This window comes from Herpailurus yagouaroundi, unplaced genomic scaffold (assembly GCF_014898765.1).
Source record: "Herpailurus yagouaroundi ecotype Mexico unplaced genomic scaffold, PumYag 566, whole genome shotgun sequence".
NCBI classification, from domain to species: Eukaryota; Metazoa; Chordata; class Mammalia; order Carnivora; family Felidae; genus Herpailurus; species Herpailurus yagouaroundi.
In genome coordinates this window covers 1,125,349-1,131,348 of record NW_024412783.1, presented here as the reverse complement: position 1 = coordinate 1,131,348, position 6,000 = coordinate 1,125,349, and positions in this window count along the sequence as shown.

The window sequence follows — 6,000 nt, the reverse complement described above, 5'->3', positions numbered from 1 at the left end:
CCTGGAGTTACTTGGTTTAATTTTGATAAGGAGGAAATGTTAAATAATTTGTTTTTAAGAGACAAGCTTTTGTCAAGTAATTAAAATGATGAAATGCATATGTGGAATTTAAGAAATGAAATAGATGAACATGGAGGGTGAAATGAGAGGCAAACTATAAAACAGACTTTTAAATATAGAGAACAAACTGAGAGTTACCACAGGGGAGGTGGTCAGGAAGATGGGTTAAATGGGTAATGGGTATTAAGGAGGGCACTTTCTGTGATGAGCACTGGATGTTATATGCAGGTGATGAGTCACTAAATTCTAAATATAAAACTAATATTACACTGTATGTTAACTAATTGAAATTTAAATAAAAACGTGAAAACAAAAAAAAACATGACATGCATGGTAAAGTTCAGTTGTTCTTTCCTCTTTGAACTAACTTGACAGTATTATTGTGTTTCACAAATTTCAATTTTTATACCTATATTATTTTATTTTATAGCTTATATGTTTCTCTGTATCTAAGTAACAGAATATATAATCATAGAAACAACAGCTATAGCAGATTGCGTTTGTTGTGCCAATCTCTTTGCAATTAGATTCTATCTGGGTTGCTTTTACATGATTTTATCTATGTTTGTAGTTTATATTTTAAGTTTCTGGGCAAACCTTTGTTCTTAGATTCATTTTTACCTCTTCTGTGACCTTGAATTTTGTAAGAATAAATGTAAGTATCATATTCCACATCTATATCTATATCTATATCTATCTATATACACACACACATATAATATATATATATATATAATTACATACATATATTTTATAATTACTTATATTATATATACATATGATGTATTTATAAATTATAGACACACACACATACCTTATGCATCATGGAATAGTTGATGGGAAAAGCTACCTCTGTAAAATTGTAAGATGTTTTAGTTGCTTAAATCAGGTTTTCTGTAGTAATCATTTTATTTGTTTGGAAAGAGAGCATATCATGGATTTCAATATGCTTCTGAATTTGCATGTTGAGTAGACTTTGTGCAATGTCAATCAAATGCTATGTGGTTACCAAAGGGAATGAGAATGAATATCAGAGAACCTCAATGTCAAAAAGAGGAGGGCATACCACAAAGAACTCCATTAGGAAACTGAAATTATAGTGAATCTGTGTTTCCTAAATTGAAACAGTTTAGGTTTATTTTTAAATATGTGGGCATAATTTAAATAAACCAACAAATTTTTCACCAGACCCTCATTTTAACAAGAACAAGGTATTTTGTCCATTGATCCTCCTGAAGAAATGTGGGGATGGAATAATTTCCAGACATCACGAAAGAGACTGTGTGGAAAAGTCCATGTAACAAGTGCTGAGACCTGGACAGAGTGCAGAGCTAAGAAGCCACAGATCAGCAGGAGAGAAGCAAATAAAATAGCATCACATAAGTTGCAGGAAGTTTATCATGGATTTCCCTTAGGAATAAGTCCCTAAGAATGAAGGAATCAGAGTTGGCCACAGGGAGATGTTGAACCGTGTTGCAGTTATAACAAAGTTCTCAGTTACCCCAGGAGGAATTCTAACATGTTCCTTATAAGTTGTCTTGCTATAGGGAAAGGGGTTCCTCTTGCACCCCAACAAGAGCATTGATAGGATGTGTGGCCTTCAACCAGGAAAGGAAGCATGGCCTTGGGCTATGTTGTTCAAATAAGAACAGTGTTCTTCACATAAGAACAAGTTCTTGAGAGGCACTTAACTGAGGGTGTCTGACTAGCACTCCTAAACAACTGGGGAGTAAATAATTTAATCCTGAAAGGGGAAGGAGAATATGGGAGCACAGAATAGTAACGTGCATACTCTATAAGTAACAATCAGAAGTCAATATGGAGGGGTCTCTTGGATATCATTCACACAGCTTTGTTCCTGCACATAGCATGTGGCTCGTGTGATTGTTGTGCACAGAGACTTCTAACAAGAATGATAATTCAGTAAAAATATGGTTTTCTTCCAGTATAAGACACATTGTAGTTTGGAATTTACCCACAAGGAGTATGCTGGTACTAAGAGCTCAAAACCTCTATTGGCAGGCCTAGTTTGTTTTTTGTTTGTGTGTTTTGTTTGGAAGAGCTGCTAATATGTCTCTGATAAAAGCATTGGTCCTGAACCAGGAACCTGGAACTCCATCCAGAAGAGCAAAAGTAGAGGTGCCTAGCTGATTCAGTCAGTTGAGCATGCAATTCTTGATCTTTGGGCTGTGAATTTGAGCCTCACATTGGGTATGAGGATTATTTAAAAGTAAAATATTTTTAAAAAGAGCAAAAATAGATGTGATGGATAGCAGAAATTTCTCACTTTGTAGTGAGAACTTCTCAATTTTAGTGAGTTCACTCCCTTATAAAAGAGTGTTCTGTAGTGTTAGCTCAGAGTCTATAACAACAGCTCTCAAAAGATGTCAGGATTTTGCTTTCCCTAGGATCCCTTTGCTCTGTACCCTAGACTAAATTGCACCCTCCCAAATTTCAATGTTGGATACCCTGACTACAAATGTGGAAGGTTTAGGGGATAAGACTGTTACAGAAATAATTCTGGTTAAATTAGTTCATATGGGCATGACCTCATTGTAAGGTTTAGTGTGCTTATGAGAGAGCACTAATCCTCTTACTCTTCTCAATGATGAAAGGCCATATGAGGCAGTTTTCTGTAAACTAAGAAGAAAGGTCTCACTTGAAGCCAAATTGGCATGTAGCTTGATCTTAGACTTTCTGGCCTCCAGAGCTTAAGAAAATAAGTTTCTGATGTCTAATTTAACCACTCTATGTTACTTTTTATTCAAGCCTGAGCTGACAAATCCGTTCTGGTATGTAGATGCAAGTTTCTTTGGAGAAGGATTGATATATAGTGCCAATATGCAATTATTCTGTCATTGTTGGACCTTTCTTCAAAGTGACCTGGTGGCTTTCATTAGATAAATTCTGGGACTGGATATTGACTCAAAATAGGAAATAAGAATGTACTTTTTTCTGATGAGAGCTTTTATCAGACTTTGACCCCTCAAGTCTTTATCTTAGTTTTATCAGTTAAGCAATACTCTGGTGGCTGCACATATAGCTCAGCTTAAGAGTGTCAGTGTCCATGTTCATTTAGTAAGCTATGTACACCATACCTTTAAAGTGTTTTATACAAAACATGGGCCATGTTATGCCTGGGCCCTTTCTTTCCCACTTATATATGTAGCTCTGATTACTCTGCAATATATTTGTCTATTAATCTGGCCAAAATGGACAGCTGCTTATGAAATTCTCAATGATGCTTTTGGTATTTCCAGAGTGCATCCAATATCACTCTAGGCTCTTTTGGGGGATCATGGTCACCTGGAAATGCATGATAAATGCCAACATGTCCTCTGTTCTTTACTTTTTCATAGTTTATCAATAGTCAGCCAAGATCAGTCAGGCATCATCATCTTACCTATTGTAGGTCCTCGTGGTGGTTACTTTTTGCCTCAACTATCGTACCCAGTTATTTTTTAATTCACAAGCAATGCTGCTTTTTAAAATCATTTTTATGACATGTAATAGACATATAACACTGTATGAGAATAAGGTGGACAATATGATAACCTGATACATGTATAGATTCCCAAATAGTTACCACAATAAGGTTAGTTAACACATTTTACTCCTCACATAATTGCCATTTTATTTCTGTTGCTATGGCGATAACATTAAATCTATACTCTCATAGCACCTTTCAAGTATCCACTACAGTGATCCTAAGTGATTATTTTAGTCATGACTCTATACATTAGATATAAACAAAATATAATTCTAGCAGGTAAATTCCAGGGCTCATAAAATTGACAATAATATCTGTAACAAGAAAAAGAGCAAAGTTTGCAAAATAGAAATTATTTCTGTCAATTAACAACACTTTTTCTTATTAATAGAGGATGTATTTGTCTTTCCTCTGTTACACCCTGGGCCAATCACTTTCTCAAGGCTGCCTGGAAAGGTACAGGAAAATAAACATACAGAGAAAATGATCCATGGGAGAAAGACCTATGGGAGATGGAGATGGCTCCTTCACATAGTGATAACCACCTTGTTAAGGTAGTTGTTAACATGATTTTTATAATTGAGATAAAACTGGTGTATAACAGTATTTTAATTTCAAGTGTAAAATATAATAAGACAATATTCGTATACATACAAAGTGTTCACCACAAACATTCTAGTTACCGTTTGTCACCATTCAGTTAAACCCCCTTTACCCACTTTCCCCATTTATGAAAACTGTTCCCTCTGTTCTCCCTGTTCCAACAATTTGTTCTCTGTATCTAAGAGTATGATTTTGGTTTTGTTTATTGTTTTTAATTTTTTAAAATGTTTTTATTTATTTTTGAGACAGAGAGAGACACAGCATGAGCAGGGGAGGAGCAGAGAGAGAGGGAGACACAGAATCTGAAGGAGGCTTCAGGCTCTGAGCTGTCAGCACAGAGCTCAATGTGGGGCTCAAACTCACGGACTGTGAGATCATGACCTGAGCCGAAGTCGGACGCCCAACCGACTGAGCCACCCAGGTTCCCCATGTTTTTGTTTATTTTAAATTCACCCCATAAATAAAATCATGTGTTATTTTTCTTTCTCTGACATTTTACTCAGAAAAATACACTCTGAAGAGATTGGAAGATGGATGCTAAGAGGAAGACCCTAGGCACACATCTTCCCACGAATACAACTATATAACTATCAAATCATCTTAAATACCCCAGAAATCAACCTGGCAGAATCAGACTGTCAGAACAAACTCCACAACTAAAATCAGAGAAGAGGCCACATCAAAGAATGTAGAAAGTGTGAAGACACAGTTTGGTAGAGAAATGGATCATGGTTGCTGCATTTGGGTGGGAGCAACAGACATGGAGAAGGGTAAGAGACAGACTAACATACAGAGGAGGGTATAGGGAAAACAAATTCCCAGAGCAATTGGATTTAAAAATGAGAGAGACTGAATTTTGTGACTTTCGGCAACAAACTGGGCTTCAGCCTGGATTCTCAAGTCAGCAGCCTTTACAGGTATACAGCCTGAATGGCAATGGGGCTACTCTTAGAGAAAAGACAGGGAAAGAACTTGCCAACAAACATCATGGAAAGACCCTTTGCAGAGCACCTGGAGCACACAGTGGGGAGGTTATCTGGTCATCTTGGAGCCTGTCCCAGAGAAGCAGCATTCATGGAGAGACTCCTCTGGGAGAAAAGAAACTTGCAGGCATCACTTCCCTCCCCACACTCAGCATAAGCTCAGGACTACCTGTGAGAACCTATGCAGTGCAATCACTAGCTACCTAACTTGTTTACACCAAGCTGTGCCCCCAATTCTCTGATAGAACTACCTTTCCCTGTCACACTTGCCTCAGTCCAAACACAACATGTTCTTTCCCCCCAGAAGACCTGCCCATCCCCCTGCCCACATCCCATCTCCCAAGCCTAGAGTTTTGCAGAGTATCAGTTCCAGCAGTGGACATAACTCATTTCACAAGCAGACCAAAGCACACCTATTTAGAACTCACCACATTCAGGTAAGGGACCAAATGCTGTTCACAACATGCAAAGAAAGCCTAAGCAAAAGACTGGACTGAAGGATAAAATGACCAGAAGAAAACATCAAGGTATACTCAAAACACATTGGATATATTTCCATGAGGGTCAGGCCCTGGGAAACAGTGAATACTACATGGCGGGGGTGGGGGGACTACACAATCTCTCCTCCATAAGGTCATCATCCTCAAGAACAGCAGACATAGCTGACTTTCTTAATATACAGAAACAGGCACAGAGATGTAGACAAAAATGGGAAGACAGAGGAATTAATATCAAATGAAAGAACAACACAAAACCATGGCCAGAGATCCAAGCAAAACAAATATGAGTAACATGCTGTATGGAATATTTAAAGCAATTATTGTAAGTATATTCACTGGGTGTGGTAAAAGAGTGGAGGACATG